Genomic DNA, 21087 nt, shown 5'->3' with positions numbered 1-21087 from the left:
AGGAGTATTGAATGAAGCTAATTTGTATTTATAGGGAATCCTATGTTGATTAGGCAAATGGATCCTGAGCATCTTGAAACTCGGGACCTGAATACTGATTAGTTGATTCTTCAGAAGAATGTATGCTGTCTGAACCTTCTTCTGACTGGTCTGATCGGTCTGAACTGGAAGCAGATTGGGCTTCAGCTTGATCTGTAATTTGTCTTGCTAATTGGAGCAGTTCATCTCTGGATAACTTGGGCTTGACCTTTGATTTAGCTTTGGGTTGAACAGGAGATGAAATGGGCCTAGCCTTTGCGTTGGATTTTGATTTGGATTTGGACTGATCTTTGGGCTGGGCCGGAGCTGGAGAAGCTTTGGACTTAGCCTTTGATTTTGAATGTGTTGACTGAACTGGTTTGGATTTGGGCTTGGAACCACTGGATGCGGGGCTTTCAAGATTGATTGGAGGAAGGCTGGGCTGACTTCCTTGACTGATTGCAGCAGTTGGGATCTGTTGGGCTTTGACCATTGCAGGAGTTGGAGCATATTGACTAGATGGAAATTCTTCATGAACAATTTCAAATATGCGGGGCAAATTGAATTTAGCCCACCATTTAACTGAGTGATGTCGGATAATTATGTTACCATCAATCCCATAATACCATTTGAATATCCAAGGGATTTTATACTTGGCTATAAAAATTAACAATAGTGGGAATGATCGCTGATGGGTGGTAAATGGGTAAACAGCAGCAAAATAGTTGATTAATTCAAGCAGATTATCAGGGAGGATATCTGAAATGGCACCATAGTGAGACCACCATCTCAGAAACCAGGAAGGTAATTCAGACTTGAATTTTTGATCAAATGAAATGAACCAGGAATGGGTAAAGGTTTCATTTTGGTACAAGAAAATCTTGAACCAGGCATCAATGTAATCATGGTAATTATATTGAATGGAATGGCCAGGTAAATCACGAAGCTGATAAGGAGGACCCCATTCAGCTAAGGAAACAATGTTGTGAATATAAAGTGAATGGTATAGGACCTTATAGGCATAGGTGCGGTCCTGAATAGGCTTGATTAAGATGGAATGATGGTTGATTAAAATATCCTTGTAATAGGCTAGGGTTTTTTCTGGATGGGAAAGGGTGAAATGGCTTCCAGAGCCAAAATGGAATTTAGCAATGTCATTGATGGTTTGATTTCTTGGGTGACTGGGTTCTTTATAAAACAGGTTGGTAACATGTGAATTGGTATATTCAGATCGAGATGATTTAATAGGGTTAACTGGGAATGGAGTAACTGAAACCGATTGGCTAGATACAAAAGGATCAGAGGCCAATGCAGATGAATAATCAGGGCGTTGAATAGTACCAAGGGTTTGGTAACGGTTAATGAGTTCGAGAGAATAAGAGGGGGTAACTGACTCCAAAGGAGGAGGGACAATGAGTTGATTTGGTTTATTGGAAGAGGAGGCCAAAGCCTTTGAAGGAGGCCTTGGACGAGACATCTGTGAAATAATAAATAGTAATTAGCAACCAGAAAGAAGATCTAAATAATCTTGATGATGATGTAAACAATTGTAGTTGTGAGCAAGTAAATTGCGGCGAGCTTGAAGCTGTTGGTAAGTGATGTATTGGGCTCTTTTGGTAGTGGGTCTAGCTGATTTGAGGCGGCGAATGCGATGGGTAAGTTGTTTAATGAGAGTTTTGAAATAGGTAATTCGGGATTTATGGTAAGCAGTAAATGGTGTAGTCATCCCTTACCCCCCTGTAAAAATTCCCGGGTAAGAAAATCAGGGAGGGAATTTTGACAACCAGGTATATAGGTAATATCAAAATCAAAAATACTTAAAATAGCTTGCCAACGGGCAAAAATCTGTTTACTAGCAAGATTTTGAACATCTTTTTCTAAAATAAATTTAGCAGATTTGCAATCAACACGGAGTAAAAATTTTTGATTTAAAACATCATCTTGAAATTTTTGAATACATAAAACAGTAGATAAGAGTTCTTTTTTAATAGTACTATAATTAAGTTGTGCTTTATTCCAGACACCAGAATGATAGCGAACAATTTGTTCAGATGATTGAGGAGTAAGTTGCTGAAGGAGAATGCCACCATAACCAATATCGGAGGCATCAGTTTGAATAATTTTGAATGAATTTTCAGTGGGAATACCAAGACAAGGAAGAGACTTAACATATTGTTTGACCTGTTGAACAATAGAAGTATGAACAGAAGACCAAGGAGGAGGATTATCTTTTAACCTATCAAATAGAGGTTGACAAGTTTTCCTAAGGTCTTTATAAAACTCAGCAATGTAATTGAGGGAACCTAAGAACCTTTGTAATTGAGTTTTATCAAGAATTTCATCAGGAAATTTGGAAGCAAATTCAATGGATCGACTAATGGGTAGAATAGTATTATGGTGAATATCATAACCTAAAAAGCGGACTTTAGTTTGAAATAATTTGATTTTAGGAGCGGAAATAACAAGACCATGACTTTTAATTGTGTAAAAGAATGCAGTTAAATGTTTCCAATGTTCACTAAGTGATCTTGAGAAGATTAAGATGTCATCAATATAAACAATGGAAAAATGACTAAATGAATTGAAGATGTCATTCATAATATGTTGAAATTCACTAGGAGCATTTTTTAAACCAAAGGGCATGACATTCCATTCATATTGGCCAAAAGGTGTATTAAATGCAGTTTTATATCGATCTTTAGGATGAATTTGAATTTGCCAAAAACCACTTTTTAGATCGAATTTACTAAAAATAGCAGCTTGACTAAGTCGTTTAATTAAATCTTTTTTATTAGGAATAGGATATCTAATCCATTCTAAAACAGCATTTAATGGTTTGTAATTGATAACTAATCGAGGGACACCTCGTTCTAATTCAGCATTTTTATTAACATAAAAAGCAGGACAGGACCAAGGTGACTTACTGGGGCTAATTATACGATTTTTCAATAATTCCTTAATTTCTGTTTTACACATTTCAAGTAATTCATGATTCATTTGGATAGGTCGAGATTTAGTAGGAATTTGGGATTCATGAAAATTCTTAATATAGGGTAAGGTAACTACATGTTTTTTCCTATGCCAAAATGCAGTAAGTAAAGTGGAGCAAACAGTTGATTCGAGTTTTAATTGAAAATCCTTGATTTGAGAGACAAGAACTGGATTAGTTAATTGTTGATCAATTCTTTTGTGATTGATTTCTTCTTTTAGAAATTTTAAATGTCGAGTTAAACGGTTAATTGTATGGGAAATAGAACAATCCTGTAATTGATTTAAATGTAATAGTTCAGGAGGAGATAAAAATTTGAACGTAACAGGTTGACCTAAAACATGTGTAGTTATACCGGTACTAGATGTAGTAAAAGGATATAGTAAATAAATAAATGGGGAACCTAAAATGATTTTATCAGTCATGTTAGTGACTAAAACAAAAGAGGTTTTAAAACATACATTATCTTGACAAACATGTACTTTTGGTAATTTATATTTGATATGCATTTTAGTGCCATTAGCAGAAGTTAATTTTTCTTGACATTTTTCATAATATGTAGTAGGAAGTAGACCTTCTTGAATACAGTTTAAATCAGCACCAGTATCAATTAAAGCAATTAATTCTAATTCAAAATCATTAATAATTATCTTGATTTTGGAATACCACTTTTGAATGTAAAGTTTATTGATTAGACTTAATCGTTTTTCGTCAGGATTGTTGGAGTGGGATTGATGTGATCGGTTATCAAATATTAAATTCTCAGGATTAGTAGGATCAGATTCATGATCAGATTCATGGGGGGATTCGTGTTCATTGGTTTGGAAATTATCTAAACTTTTATCAAGTTTTAAAGTAATAATTCCATCTTCTAATTTTTTATCTTTATGTTGTAATTCTTTGATTGTTTGTTTAATCTGATTAATTTCTTGTTGTAAATCTTGTAATGTGACTTCTTTTTGTTTATTTTTAAATCTTTCTAAAGTTTTGGATAGACTAATTATAGGTTTATCAAATTTAGGTTTGGAATCTGAATGAATTAAGAGGGATTTTAATTTATCAGTATATTTTTGTTTTAACTTGGGATCATCTAATTTACTAATTAGGTCAATTAAAGCAGATTCTTCTTGAGTAGTTTTGGTAAGGACAGTAATTTGTTTAACTGGTTTACAACAAACGTTATATAACCTAGATTAATATTGTCATCAGAATCACTACTTGGTGAATGGTAATCGGATGAAGTATTAGGTTGATCAGAAGAGGAAGAACTACTAACAGAGTGATTTAATTGAAAGATTTCATATAACTGATTCTTGGAATTATCATCAATTTGGAGTTGATTGACTCTATCTTTTAATTTTTGTTTTTCTTTACATTTATTAGAATAATGACCTTTTTGACCACAATTATAACAAGTAATATCTTTAGTAGATTTAGATTTTGGATGTGATTTAGATTTATAATATTTCTTTTTAGGTTTGGTATAAAATTTATCATTGGATTTGGAAGGTGAATAATTCTTTTTATATTTATATTTATTGGAATGTTTATATGAGGATTTATGTTTGGAGTATCTGTGTGATTTCCTACGAGAGGGTGCAACAGGAGGTAAACCATATTGTTCACAAAAATTTCCTAATTCATATTTAGCTTTATGTTTATCTTTATTAGCTTTTTGAGTGAGTTTAAGGTCAATACACATTTTTAATCCTTCTTTTTGAATAGTGCTGATTATATCTCCATATGTGAGATTATCATATTCAATAACACCAGTGGGTTGACTAAGAACATCTCGAATTTTATGGGCAAATAAGCTAGGTAATCCATTAATAAATTTTTCTTTCCAAAATGATTTAGTACAGTCTTCTCTTAACATGACTCGAGAGGTAAATACATCTTTATACCATCGAAAATCACTTAAAGTTGGACAGTTAAGATTACTAAGTTGATCATGGATTCGAGAATAAATATTTGTAGGAGTACCAATAAAATGTCGAACTATTGTATATATGAGTTGATTAATACCATTAGGGTGACAACATCCTAGAGATTCATCAAAAAGAGGGAGACCATTTTCATCAGTTTGATTGGCATAAATAACAGAATCACGATCTGTTTCAGTGAGATATTTTTCCCACCAAGATTTGAGCATACCAGTAAAACCAGAGGTAAGTAAGGAAACAATTTCAGGTTGAGTGTATTGGGGATAATTACTGAGATAACTATTGGCGACCATAGATAAATGATTTAATTTCTGAAGGATTTGATCTTCACTGAGACCATCAATATTCCATTCGTATAATCTTTTAGCAGAAACAGAAAATTGATTACTAATATTTGTGTCTTCAAATTGGAGGTCGACAGGAGTAGGTTTAGAATACCAGTTTTTGGTAGTTTGAGGATTAACTTTGGGATAGTGAATTTTATTAAGAGTAGTAGGTTGAAATTGTTGAGCTAATTGATTTAGTTCATTATCAGTAGTGTCAGTTTCAGATTGATCAGATATAGTATTAGTAATAGGTTGTTGATTTAAAACAGTAAGACCTTTATCTTTAGATGTAGAAGTATCATTAGGAGTTAATTTGGTAAATAATTGTTCAATAGCTTTGACAGTAGATTGGTCAGTAGTAACTAGACTATTTCGTTTAGAACGATGACTAGGTAGATTAAGTAATGGTTGATCTAAAGTTTTAGCTGATTTGGCAGATTGGTCATCTAAATTAGTTTCCAATTTATCTAATTGTTTACCAATTGTTTTGAAACATTGATTAGTATAATTGTTTTGTTCAATAACTTTTTTGATTTCAGGATCATTACCAGGTAACTTAAAAGGAGAGGCTGGGACTTCAGAACCTTGGTGATCAATAAATATATTTTCTAATGGAAGATGATTAGAACTAACAGAAGTATTTGGAGAAGTTTTCCATTTATGTTTTGTGATTGTATTAACCTTTTTGTAATATTGATCCATATAATCAAAGAAAGATAATTCAAAACCATATTGAACCATAAAATTATACCATTCTCTAGTTATTCTGGATTGTTGAACAGAATTATATTTAGCACTATAAGCATGTCTTTTAGATCTATTTTCTTTAGATTTGAATTCAAGAAGTAATTTATCTAGATTAGGAGTAAAATCTTTTTTAATTGTCATTAGCTGAGGATTGACAGGTGGTATAAATCCTTCAAAATCAGTTTGAGTTGGGGAATTATTTGAAGCTATTTCTTCTTCAGGGAAATGTGAGGTAGTAGTATAAACAGGTTTACTAATTTGGGAAGTGGTTATTATTATTATTATTATTATTATACTTTACCTAAAGATATAAAGATGAAAAAAAAACCCTAATTTTATTAGGTAGGATCCCAAAACAAATCTACACGTATTTTTATTTTTATTTTTCTATTTGCCTTGCATCTTCTTTAGTCGATTTAGGTATAAAACATCATATTATTCAGTTGGGATTATGATTTGTGGCCCCAAAAAATGGGTAAAATTAGGATTTGGTCCTTGTAGTTTTTTTTTTTTTTTTTGCAACTAAGAAAAACTCTTCCAAAAAAACTATTTTCACAAGAAGAGAAAAACGATGAACGGGGAAAAAAAAATTTAAAAACAAAAATCATATATTGTATGTATGAAAACCATAACTTTTGAAAAATGAACGTGAACGATAGGAGAGGGGAGTGTGAGAACTTTGGCAGGAGGAAGAAGTGCAAGAGCTCGTTCGCTGCTTAGCTGCTGCAGACGGATGTCAACAGTGGCGGTAGTTACCGGTGGGTCTTCTTCCCCCGTCTCCTTCGATTTCTTCTTCTTCTTCTTCTTCTTCTTCTTCTTCTTCTTCTTCCTCTCTCTCCCTCCCTTCCTCCCTCCCTCCTATAGGCAATACAAACGTGATTTGTGTTTTGTTAGTTTTGTTTTTAGGTTTTACTAACAGTTGACCCATACAATACACATGTTATTTTTTTTTCAAAAAATATTTGATGGTATAATGTGTGTTATAAAAGAATAATTTTAATATAATTTTGATAATATTGGCGCTATCGTTCTATAAAATTGTTACTTGAATACTTATATATATTAATTTTAGTTAAATTATTTGTATATTTTGATAATTTTAGTTCTATCATATTATTAATGTGTAATTATCATATAATAATTTTGTATGATATATATTAAATTATAAAATAGTAAAATAAATACTCATTTTGATATTAAAAATAATAGTTAAATAAGAAGGAGAATTAGTAACATAAAATTAAAAGTAATTCTAACTATTTAATTTTCTTTTATATTCATTTGAAAAATAAAAATATGTAGAAATAGAAATTATATAAAATTTATTTAAAAAATTAAATAGAAATATGTTGTAGTTGGATTATCATAACTAGAAATATGTTATAGTTAGATTATCATATAATGATTTTATATGATATATATATATATATATTATAAGATTTTAAAATAAATACTCTTAATTAAATTAAAATATCAACTATATAAAAAATTAACAACTGTGAAATAAGAAAGAATCACATTACAACATTTAATCTCAAAAAGAAAAAAATAATAAAAACATCCAAACGATAGATACATCTCAGTGTGTGAAATAATTAATTATCTGTAATATGATGTCCAAACATAAAAGAACTTATAATTCAACAATTGAAAAAATAACTCAAGTAGTAAATTCAAACTTTAGAGGTTCTTCGAGAGTATCATTGTTATACAGGTTTTTTCTCCTATGAGTTATGATTATATAAAATAATGTAGGAAATGAAATATAATTTCATATATAAAATCACAATAAAATTTGAACGACAAATCCATAATACAGAATAATATAAAATTGGTATTGGTATAGAATAATGCACGAAAAAATAAGAAGAAAAAAAAGAGACAATTTAGCATTAAAAAAAATCCTAATATCCTTGAAAGATTTAAGAAGGAAAACGAAAAACGCAAAATTGGTATTGGATTTGTGGATTATTTCAATTTATCATAAAAAATATATATGAAAACAAATATTTGTCAAATAGAGTCGATATAGAATAAGTGAAGTTCGTATAATTTAAATTATCTTTGGGTTTACCTAGAACTTTATGTAATTAAGAAAATACATGCTAACGTGACTTTCTTAAAAAAGTATGCCCTCATAACATGCCACCTAAGCATGAGAAAAACACTGCTTTTAATAATATATATGATTATAAGTAAAGATCAAGGAGCAAAACAGACATTTCAACACATGAGAGGTACTGTTCATCTGAGGGAGAAAACACTGTTCACTATACATTGATGCTTGATATATATTGTATAGACATTGACCAAGAGGCAACACATACATTTCAACACATGAAAGGTTACTATTCATCAGAGGCAGAAAACATTGGGAAATTCTATTTCCACACACATAGTTACCTCAGTGCACATGCTTAATAGTTTGATTATTAATTTTTGTTCTCATTCCACACACCAATTATACCAATCATACCCTTAACTAATATATTGTACACACACCACCTCAACCCTCTTTCCACACACTAACCCTCTTTCCATACACCTATTCAAAGTTGAAGAGCAACATCTTTCCTATTTCGGTTCACAGTGAAGACTTCAACAGTAAAAAAAAACTCCATTGAACAAAATAAAGACCTGAGAGAAAAAAAGAGCAGACACTGCAGCAATGGCAGTCTAGGGACTCCTAAAATGGTTGTGCATCACTTCAAATATCCAGAATGCTATCCGAGTCTTCCCTTTGTGGCTGTGGTATTTTTCAATTCTAGACTTGACCAAAAAATAAATTGTATCTCTACAATCTGACACCAACCCAGTGGCCCTTCCATGGATTACTTTCACAACTTCATCATCGTTCCTAAGAAAACTGTAGATGATACCTGCATATTTCAGCTCCTTAACATCATTAGCAGAGTCAATGATCGAATCTAGAAAGCATATATATAATTAGTCGCCCATAAAGGATGAGCATGGGTATCAGGGCAGTGTTCATAGGCAACCTTGTTCGTAAGTAAAGAAATGGTTGTGTCATCAATATTTATTTTAGGAAGTGTCAATATCCCACCATTCCATGTAGACTTGAACGCTATGTATGATAAGTCATCAGCACGAGAGCAAGGTTTGAATTGGATCCCTACCATCTTAAGGCCCATGGTTGAACGACATGCAAACCATTGAATGCTCTGAGTTTTAGATTTCTGGGTATGACTGTTTGGAACTGAGCTAAGAGAAAGAGAGAGAGAGAGAGAGAGAGAGAGAGAGAGAGAGAGAGAGAATGGCGAGGGAAAATTTCCAGATGGAGCCATGTGATGTTCTCTTATTTGATTGCTACCCATGATGAAGTTAGGGTTCAGTTTTTTTTTTTTTTACTCAAAAAGTGTATATTGAGAATTTTTTTTTTTAAAAGATGTGTATAGAAAATATTTTTATATAATATTATGGGTGTTAGTGGATATTCCTTATGGTCATTTTAATTTAGGGTATAATTATCACTAAAATAATATTTCATTAAGTGTATACACTAAGATAACTAGACGTGTGGAAATAAAATTTTCAGAAAATACTATTCACTATACATTGATGCTTTATATATATTGTGAGTGTTTGGGAAGTGGATTTTTATGTAAGTTTTTTTAGTTGTAGGATATTATTGGATAAAAAAATTTTGGTGTTTGGGAAGATAGTTAGGTTTTTTTATGGTTGGATGTGATGTTTGTGAGAGAAAAAGTGAAATGATTATGAAGTTGGATGTGATATTTTGTTTGGATTTGTTGTTTTTTTTTTTTTTTTTTTGGTTTTGCAAAAAGTTTGTCTTTTAGTAAAAAAATCAAAACAAAAAAAAAAAAACCTAAACCCAAATCTTGCCAAACACCGCCATTGCATAGACATTGACCAAGGGGCAAAACAGACATTTCAATACATTAGAGGATACTATTCATCAAAAGTAAAAACATTGTTCATTATACATTGATGCTTTATATATATCCCAAGGGACAAAACATACATTTCATATATGTGTTCATAGGAGGCACAAAACACAGACAGTGACATTTAAACCAGGGGCAAAATAGACATTTCGTATATGTGTTAATAGGGACTGGCATTGACATTTACACCACTGTAGATTATTATAAGTCCCAAATTTTCTATTAAATAAATAATCAAATGTCTTACATTAATATGAGATCCACAAAATTATAGACCCCACATTCATATAAAATATTTAATTATTTATTTAGTAAAAAATTTAATATACCTAGCATTATCCTTATGAAAAATTATTCATTGCTCCTGGGCATCACGCCAATAATAATGTGTCATGTGGACACATAACTAGGGTTGCAAACAAACAGAGCCAAGTCGAGCTTTGCTGAGCCCGAACTCGGCTCGTTTACTTGTCGAGCTTATTTATTGAGCTCGAGATCGACTCGATAAGAAACTAGGCTCGAGTTCAGCTCGGCTCGGCTCGTTAACAATAAGGAAACTCGAGCTCAGCTCGGCTCGACTCGGCTCGGTTCGATAATTTTTTTTAAAATATTATTTAGATAAAAATATTTAAATAAAAAATATTATTATATTATTTAATATATAAATAATATATTTATTATATAATTTAAATAAAGATAAACGAGTCGAGCTCATACGAGCTTGAGTTCAGCTCGTTTATTAAACAAGTAGAGCCGAGCCGAGCCCTTAACGAGCCGAGTCGAACTTGTTCATAAACAGCTTGATTCAGTGCTTTTTTGGGAAGCTGGTAAAAAAACTAGCTTCCAACTTTTTACCAATTTTAAGTCGCATCACCTCTCATATAACTTATCCACAAAAAGACAAAATAAATTTGAAAAATAAAAAAACTAACCTTTTATCAATTTCCCAAAACACCCCTCATTTGCAACCCTAAGTATAACGGCCCCGTTTGGTAGAGCTGTGGGAAAGTGATTATAATTTATAGTCTAATAGCTTATAGCTGTGAACATAAGCTGATTTTTTACTTATAAATTAAGTTTCTCCTCCCCACTTAAAAAATAAATTAATTTTTGACTTATAAAAAATTATAAATTATATTATTAAGCTGAACCAAACGCATTAAAATAATTTAAATTAAACTAAAAGTTAAAATAAGTGCACAGGCACATTATTCTTCGTGTGGTGGGCACAGCAATGAATAATTTCGCTTTATATATAGATATAGATATACACTGCTAACAGACCCAGACCCAGACCCATCTGTCCCATGCTCTTACTTTTGTTTTGATGAGATGGCTAAAATACCATTGCTGCAGCAAGCTCACCACCGCCGGTTTCCGATGGCACTTGTCAGGAACATCGCCGATCTCATCCGCCTTCTGCCGCCGCTGGCGATGGTGTTGAGTCTAGGTTTTCTTTCTCCGAAACGTCTCAGATCTACGTATGATGGTGATTGTAACAACCCTCACCTTACCCTTGTCTTACTTGCATACACTCCTGTATGATCTTGCCTTGTTTTAATAATTGGAAGGATTTGCTTGCCTTGTTTTGTTAGTATTGCTTGCGTGATCTTGTCCCTTGTTCTGTGTGTGCGTGGCCGAGGTCACCTTGAGCTTAGTTCGCCTCTGAATCCTTGTACTTAGAACTGTTTTGAGATCTTGGTCAACCCCATCTTCACCTCGGGCATTTATTGCCGAGATGTTTTGCACTTAGTGAACCTTGTCCGCAGGCAAGTATGGCCTAGGCCGAGATGTGGCACACCCCGGCCAAGGTGTGGCACAGCTTAGTCAAGTGTCGTCCTCCCTAGCCGACGTTTTGCTATCCTGTTGCCGGATCCTTGATTTGAGCCGATGTCATTTATTGCCGATGTGTCTCACCCAGCTTGTTACATACGCTTTGTCAGAGACTTGTCTTATCAATCAATCACCTTTTTGAGTTGAGCCAACCTGGTAGCACCACGTGTTCGAGCTAGTTGTTAAGACAGCCAGCAGACTTAGAACAAATCACTTTTGGTCTCAAATCTTTGTTTTAGAGAGAGAAGCTCTAGGGAGGAGGAAGAGAAGTTCTTGAGTGAGAGCAAGTCTTCCAAGCTTGATCTTCATGGCTTGAACCGTTGGATTCAAGTTTTGGGGTGAGATTCTTGATCTACTTTGAATGTTGTTATGGATTATCTAGCTGCATTGCATGATCGGATCTGTTTTGCATGTCATGCATCGATTTGAAGTTTGTTTTGAAAAAAGTTAATGGTTTTCACACGTTCTTGAAAGAGAGCCTTGTTTTGATCCGAAAGTTTGGAACGGAAGCCATGATTTTGTGTTTGTTCTTGCATGACTTTCTTGTGTGGGTACCCAGGTTCATGTTTTGAACTCTTGGCATGAAAACTCATATTTTTGTAACAAGTTGTGAACTTGCATCCATCTTTCAAATGATCATGTTCTTCATATTCTTCAAAGGGAAACCCAGGTTTTTCCCGACTTTGTTTGATGGGACCTCGGCAAGGGCCTGGACGGTACCCAGTGTGTTTTCATGAAACGGGAGCAGTGGTTTAAGCTCCCAGCATGTTTTGCTTTGTCTTTGACTTGAATCTGGCGAGAATGCCAAGATCATTTGCATACATATAAAGCTTGTTTTGAGGATGTGACTTGCCATGTGATTGTAGGTCCTTGATATTTGCTTTGAGCCTACACCTGAAGAACTAGGTGAGTGGTGCTTTTAATAAAGCTATGTTACACTTGTTTTGATAGATCTTGCTTGTCTCGTTTTGAAGAAAGTATTTGCTAAGCATGAATGTATAGCCCTTGTTTTGATGTTATTCTTGGAAAGTCCCTTGTGCTGGAGGACTCTAAACTTTCGCAGTACTAAGTATAAAAGGATACGGTCCTTGCTTGGAAAGTCCCTTGTGCTGGAGGACTCTAAACTTTCGCAGTACTAAGTATAAAAAGGATACGGTCCTTTCTTGGAAAGTCCCTTGTGCTGGAGGACTCTAAACTTTCGCAGTACTAAGTATAAAAGGATACGATCCTTGTTAAATCGGGCTACGGGCCTAAGTAACGCAAGTCCCTTGTGCTGGAGGACTCTAAACTTTCGCAGTACCATTGAATGATGAATACGGTTCATCCCTTGTTTTGCCGATGTCAGTGAGCATTCCTTGGTACTTGTAAGCTTTGAATGATGAATACGGTTCATCCCTTGTTTTGCCGATGTCAGTGAGCATTCCTTGGTACTTGTAAGCATTTGAATGATGAATACGGTTCATCCCTTGTTTTGCCGATGACAGTGAGCAGTCCTTGATACTTGTAAGCTTTGAATGATGAATATGGTTCATCCCTTGTCTCGATAAAGTTTGATGTGTTTTGTTTTGAAAGACTCCGGCTATATTCATGCAAAACCTTTATTTCTAGTACCATTCACTGAGTATTTGTGCTCACCCCTCTCTATATATATGTAGGTGATGAGCAGGACGGCGGCGACGCCTAGACTGTTTTGAAAGCTTGTTTTGGATTCGTGCTTATGTCGACTTTGCTTTTGTATTTACGTCGGCGATGCCTTTCATTGCATGTCGGCAAATCTTGAAAATCATGTTTCTTGACTTGTATTTATTGTATTTTGTATCTGTCGGCTCAAGAAACCTTTTGATCAAGATGTAATATGTATTTTGCTTGGCTGTATTCAAGTTGTACAAATGAATGACGTTGCATTTGATCTATGCACAGCTCTTATGGACGACTTGTATTTTGATTTACTTCTTCCGCATTTGTGAGCCCCGTTCATTATTACTCTGATTGTGTTAAGTTTTTGAAAGTTGGCCTTCGGTAATTACGGATTACTGGCCATCACGGCACCAAACTACTAGGGGCGGTTTGGGGTCGTGACAGTGATGATTCTCGCTTTTTCCCTCTCTTACCGATGGCACTCGTCAGGATCTCAGCCCTTTTCGGCCGCCGCTGGCGATTGTGTTGAATATGGCTTTTCTCTCACTAATCTCGCCGAAGCATCTCAGATCTGCATATGATGGTGATGATTCTCGCTCTTTCCCTCTCTATAGTCTTTCTTTCTCTATAATCTCTCAGAAACATTTCAGATTTGAGTTTAATCTGCTGTCTGACCTCCAAAATTAGGTTTTTATTTGATAGAAATTTGTATTATTAAAATCTGTTTGTTTTTCTCGTCGCGAGTGTCGAGTCTCGAAAGACGAGGTCTCCTTTGCAATCGAAGACAGTGAAGCCATTGCCAGAGAAGAAAAGAGAGGTTTTGAAAACGGGGAGATGGGTTTCTTCTTCATATATGAATCCATCTTGAATAACAACCCCACCATTCATTTTTAATTCACAATCTTTCAGGGTTTTTGAAGATTTTCAATTCAATCTCTTTCTGGGTGTGTGCTCTTGTATATATATATGGCTCTAGACTCCCAAGTTTGCTGAAACATGATTAAATCTGTTTGTATTATTAAATCTGTTTGTTTTTCTGGCTTGTGTTTGATGATATATATGCTCTCTATGGAATTTGCGGAGACTCAACATGATTAAATCTGTTATATCCGATCTGCAGTTTTTGTGGATTGTACTTGATGGTATGCTATTGAATTTGCAGGACTCCCAAGTTTGCTAAAATATGGAGCCCTTGTTATCCTTTTGAAGTTTTTTCCGGTGTTCTTTCGGTTTTCCGGAAGATTTGATGGTGTTTGGTGTGTAGGAAGTTTCACACATGTGGCGCCGTGTGGGCCGCTAAGTATTGAAGATCCTTTTAGGGAATGGTTTAGAACAGTCCAATTGGGCCTGACGATAAGTTGGGCTGGGGCCAGATCTCGTGGGCCAAATGGGTTTTGAATCTCCGTTTAGAGCGGGTTTTGGAATGGTCAAATTGGGCCGGTCGATGAGTCGAGCTAAAGCCTAGCTCATCTTCAATCCCATGTCCAAATCCTAATTGCAAAAGCCCGACCCGACCAAACACCCACCCCCCATTTTAGTTTCAATTTTCTGAATTTAATTTTTTAGAAATTGATTTTTTATTTTTTATTTTTAGTGAATATTTTTAAAATTTTAAATAATTTTTTTTCTTTTTTAGGCACTTTATTTAAATGTATTTAAAAAATAAAATATGTGTGAAAAAAATATTTAAAAAATTAATAAATATATAAAAATAAAAATAAAAATATGAAAAATATGTTGAATTTTTATATTTATTTTTTATATTTTTGATATTTATTAAATTTTTAAAAGATTTTTTCACAAAAATTATATTTTTTAAGTATATTTATGATAAGTGTGTTTAAAAATTAAAAAAATTACTTTGTTTTAAGCTTGTCAATTCAGTTTATAAATTTGCATGGGACTTGCATATGTTCAATTTTGCAGTAGACTATCAAAGGGGCCCAGGATCTGAGTTTAAGGAGTGTACCCATCAGGTAATATAATTTGTTGCCTATATAAATATTCAAAGAAAACAAATAAAAAGGAAAGAAAGTAAGAAAAGAGGAGGAAACTAAAAGAGAAAACTCAACTTAGCTAAATGTAAGTCTACCTCCATGAATGTGTATATGTAGAAATGTGTGTATGTAAAATTGTGTTATGACTCTTTCATAACCTTTTCGTTAGATTTGCTTTTCTCAAAAATTGACATCTGGTTGCATATCTCTGGTCTCTTGGAATTTTGGGCAAATTGAAAATGGAGAACCCCAAGCATCAAAGGTTAGTTCAATCAACTCTCTCAGTCCGTTTTACATTGCTAATCTTGGATTCTAATTGTAATTATTAATTTTATTGGAGAAAAATAATTTCCGTAACTTCATAGAGTTGGATTGATGATGGATCAAATTGTGGGTAGCAAAGGTGGATTGCCAAAGGAAAATAGCACAGCTGGTTGTGCTTTGGTGGAGATGGATGTTGAGTGTGGTGGTGTAGTTGACAGAATGAAGAGAAAAAAAGAAGAAAGAGAAAGGTGGTAGATGAGAGAAGGATGAAGAGTAATTTAGGATAAGTGATGTGTGAGAGGTGCAAAAAAAGGCAATGAAACATTGCCATGAGTGGCATATAATTTCCACCGCCTAATCAATTATACCTCAAAATAAATAGGGGTGTTACATGTTTGTATGACTATTGGTCGTTCACTACTCTCTCAGTTTGGAATTGGATAGGGCCATGATACACGATCTGCAATGGATACATATGTGTGTGAGTGTATTTCTTGACATACACAAGCACACATAAATCAGTGTGTATATGTAAGTTGTAACCTCGATTTTTTGGAAGCAATCAATTTGTGTTATATATGTGAATATGTAGATATATGCATGCATTCCTCTCTATCAAATACAAAAAATATTTAGAAAACAAACGGTATATTTAGAAGAGGAAGAGAGATGGATGGGTGAGATTGTCAGTTCAGTTTATAAATTTGCATGTGACTTGCATATGTTCAATTTTGCAGTAGACTATCAAAGGGGCCCAGGATCTGAGTTTAAGGAGTGTACTCATCAGGCAATATAATTTGTTGTCTATATAAATATTCAAAGAAAACAAATAAAAGGGAAAGAAAGTAAGAAAAGAGAAGAGGAAACTAAAAAAAAAAATCAACTTAGCTCAAAGGAATGTAAGTGTACCTCCATGAATGTGTATATGTAGAAATGTGTATATTTAAAATTGTGTTATGACTCTTTCATAACCTTTTTGTTAGATTTGCTTTTCTCAAAAATTGACTGTTGGATTTTATACTATTTTCATAGCCATAATATATACCATATTTTAAATTTCCAACCTGTCAAAGATTAAGAATTTGAGAGCTATCTTATAGTTATGTTCACATTTCTTCACATAATACAACTCTGATAGGAGGGCTTTGTAGATGAAAGCTCTAGCTAGTTCTGTTCAACTTGAAATTTTCTTGTGCAATTTGTATGGAAGAAATACTTAAATTTTGTTGAGTTTAGATCCAATAAGAAGTTATGAATGGATGTAAGACTAAAAACTCTATATCAAGTGTAGTTGATTATGTTCCATACATTATGTTTATACGTGATATGTATGTAAGGCCAAGATTGGCATACACAAAATAATCCATCTTTTTATCTTTTTATCTTTTTTTCATCACATCACCTCTCTATTTTTCTGTACTTCTTTCGTAAAAAAAAAAAGTGCACTTATTTAGGTCATCTTAGACAACCCCTTTATATATTTAATAATATACGGATGGTATATTTATATATATGAAATAAATGTGTATATGCTTAAATTTACATGATATAAAATAAACTCATATGCAAGGAAAAAAAAGCACTCAAATGCAAATCTACTAACCTGAAGGAGGAGAAATATCATGGATGTTTAGATTAACATCATGTGCTAATTGGTCAAGTGTTTTAAGTATCTTTTTTGATGTGTAATTTATGTAGACTCAAAGTTGAGTGTTTTATTGGGGAAATGTGGCCTAAGCTGTTGAGTTGCTCGCTTAGGAGACTCAAGTGGTAAAAGTGTTAATTAATTAATTAATTAATTTTTATTTGTTTCGTTTTAATCTATTTGTTGCCCCATGCTGCTAGGACTGCACACAGACCTCCTTTTAAGCACCAAGTTTCCCAAATATGGCCTGCATGTAAAAATAAGTAAACCTAAACTACTAACTGGTAGCAGAGTTGGCTGGGTTCCTGTATTTGAATTGGCATTGCATTTGCCACCTCTTTACCATACCTACTACCTTATTTGCCCTTTTCTTTGTGTGTCCATTGGGTGCCAGCCCTGTGAATTCAACTGTATTGCACTTAACCCTTTATTTTGTATTCTAATGCTCATTTCATTCTCTTGTGATAGTTTGTAGGGAGCTGGCAGCTAATTCTTATGATGAATTTCACAAAATTTTTTGGGTTTTCATTACATTGTTGAGTAGCATCCTCCAAGCAACGTATCATCCATTTGAAACACATTATACAAAGGCGGTAGCATTCGTTGTCACTATTGTGATCTATTTTTCATCATTGTTGGCTGAATTAGTACTCTATACCAACGGCAGAGATCATATTATAGTGAACAAATTAAGTACAACTTACAACTTAATTTGTTCACTATAATATGATCTATGCAGTTGGCAATATTGATCATTGTCCCAGCCATTGGATGGTTGGCTATGGGTTTCTGAAATTGTTGTATATCGCTTCTATGATGAGATCAAAGATGATTTTGTCAAAATTGTTGCTGAATTTAGAAGCCTAATGAATAAATTGAGGAATGACAATGCAAATGAAAGTCGAGATAAGCAGAATGAAAGTCGGGATGAGAGGAATGGCAATGGCAATGGTCAGGATGAGCGGAATGGCAATGCAAATGAAAGTCGAGATGAGCCTCAGCATCAAAATTTTTTTGGAGTTTAGGGCATCCACAATTGATGTGTTAAAATGTTAAAAGTGAGACGTAAAAATGTACGTCAAGTTGTTTAATTTAGTGAGTAAATGGTGATACAATAGATGTGTTAAAGATGCGTTACGAATATATATATATATATATATATAAACAATAAATAAAATAATTGACAGTTTAGTGGGCTCTACCTCATCTCACTGTACTTTCAGTGTGCCACTCTCTCCCTTTCTCTTCTCTTTTTTCTCTCCCTCCTTTGCTTGTTAAAGAATATATAGGTAGCAGCAGCTGGAGAGGCTGGACATCCGGTCGGTTAGACCCAATTTATTTATTTATTTATTTATTTATTTATTTACTTGAAGGGCCCAGACGTCCAGCGGATGACCCATAACACTTCTCTCTCCCGCATTGGGTAGAACGTTGGCTGCAATTAACACATATTTTAGCATCTGACACTAATATTGAGCATTAACGTTGCCCTTAATAGTTCTGTTGCGAAGACAAAACATAAAATGGCTGGCTAAAAAATTAACAGTTGACACTAATAAACTTTTAACAGCTCTACTGTGGATGCTCTTAGAAGCGTAATGGATAAATTGAGGAATGGCAATGCAGGATGAAAGTCAGCATGAGCATCATTGACTGCCTGTGTAATTTTTCTTCATGCTGAATCAAGGTTGGGTGTATGGGGTTAAATTTTTCAGAGAATGTTATAAGCTCTACTGAAATAGCTCCCTGGGGTACTTTGTCATGTATGTTGTAGTTTTTTAGAGATAATGTTATTATATAATTTTTTAGAGGTAATGTTATTAAGTTCCACTATGTTTGTAAGAAATAGCTCCCTGGGATAGCTTGTTATGTATGTTGTACTCTACTTGTTTTTCTGGTATTTAAAGAGGTTCCAAGGTACTGCTAGAGGTAGAAGGATGCCATCGGAATTAAAATGTGGATATAATTTGGAGTATGTATCTTTTTGCTTACCTATTTGAAATCTTATTCTAAAACGAAAATAGTTTGTGATAGATGAGTGGATTTGAATCCCCAATACCCAACAACCTTTGGTTCATTTTCAGAGGAATTCTATCTATCGTGCAAATGAACACTGTTTAAGGATAGTATTTGTATAAAGTCTATTGAAATTTAATATGTGAAAATTATGTAAAAATAAATTGAATTTATGATATATTAGCAATTGAGTTGACTTTGTGTAGTGTACGGAATAAATGTAAATTATTTTTAAGAATAAATTTTTTTTTTTTTTTTGTAAAATAATTCATTGATCTTAATTTTTAATATTTGACAGAAAATCCTTACAAAAATTCCAGCAAAGGTAAAAGCAAAAAAAGTAATCATTGCCAGGCCGTGTTTAAATGATGGTGAATTGGTCTCATTGCTCTTTGCAAGTCTAATAAGGCAGTTTGAAACAAAATTAATAGTTTTTAATGTGTTTAAGTTTAATTTATTTAACCCAGGGGTGGGTGGCAACTTGGCAAGGGCCTGGGGTTTAAGCCCCTAGATCCTGAGTTCGAATCCCCTCTGGGCCAATCTCCAGGGCGTAGCACAGTTGGTTAGGAGGTTGACCTCAAGGATGCCTTATCAGCTACTTGGTGTGGGTTTAATTCTCCCCCACTGTGCGAGTCCTGACTTACCGAAGCTTGCCTTGTGAGGTCGGGACAAGCTTCCAGGTTATAGTCTCTGGCTCGGAACGAACAACAGGACACCCTAGTGATCTCCTCGGGGCGCTGCCTTGGACCTGCGGGAGAGTGAGAGGATTTCCCTGTAACAAAAAAAAAAAAAAAAAAAAAAAAAAAGTTTAATTTATTTATATACTCATTTGAATTTGAACAAATTATTTTTTTTAACACAATTTTGGGAGGGAAAATGGAGTATAGAAAGCTCTGAATTATGCAATGATAATACTTGAATATGGAGATTACATTTAATAGTGGGATACTTAGTGCTTTGGGAAGTAGGTTAAAAAATAATTTTTTGATTTTTTTTGGCTTTTTTTTAAAAAAATATATAGAAAAAATAGAGAGGTGATGTGATTTAAAAAAAGTCTAAAAGCTGACTTTTAACTAAAATAAGCCAAAGTTAATCTCTGATCTCTACCCTGTCAATCATGTTAGATTAGAGCATCTCCAACGGTTCACCAAAATTTTTACCAAATCTGAGTAAAAAAATGAATTTTTTCTCAATTTGATACGAGGGCTCCAACGGTTGATTTTCATCAAATTTTCTTCAAATCTGTGCCGGGACAACTGGTTGGTTGACCGGCTGGTCGACCGGTAATAGCAATTTTTTTATTTTTTTTTGAATTGTTTGAACCAGAAATGTTGAATTGTTTGAACTTTTTCCGGGACAACCGGTTGGTCGACCGGCCAATTTTTTTTTTTTTTTTTTGAATTGTTTGAACCAGAAATGTTGAACTGTTTGAACTTTTTCATGGACAACCGGTTGGTCAACCGGCCGGTCAACCGGTTCGTCTCCCTCAACGGTCATTACAGTGTTTTGGTGAAATGCGAAGCCTGTCCTCAATTTGATGAATCATTTAGTGAAATCTCATTTTGATATCGATTTGGTGCAACCGTTGGAGCACGAAACAGTAACTTTTTCATCAAAATTTAAATTTGATGTCAAGATTGTAAACCGTTGGAGGTGGTCTTACTTATTAAAAATAAATAAAAAATTCTTGGTACTCATTAATTTAATAAAAAATATAACTGATACTTTTTTTTTTTTAAATCTTT

The 21087-nt window shown here is 33.7% G+C and overlaps 1 long non-coding RNA gene across 1 annotated transcript in view; it reads left to right on the top strand.

The window, feature by feature from the left end:
- The window catches only part of LOC145801051 (uncharacterized), a 288678-nt gene extending 269426 nt beyond the window's left edge, over positions 1–19252 (top strand). The window contains exon 2 of the long non-coding RNA XR_014341901.1: positions 15347–19252. This is a non-coding gene — a long non-coding RNA (uncharacterized LOC145801051). The remainder of the gene's footprint in view (positions 1–15346) is intronic.
- Positions 19253–21087: the final 1835 nt, after the last annotated feature.

The sequence above is a fragment of the Camellia sinensis genome, chromosome 10 (assembly GCF_055761805.1).
Source record: "Camellia sinensis isolate YWXY chromosome 10, ASM5576180v1, whole genome shotgun sequence".
NCBI classification, from domain to species: domain Eukaryota; kingdom Viridiplantae; phylum Streptophyta; class Magnoliopsida; order Ericales; family Theaceae; genus Camellia; species Camellia sinensis.
The sequence above is the reverse complement of the archived record's forward strand: the minus strand, read 5'-3'. Positions and strand labels throughout refer to the sequence as shown.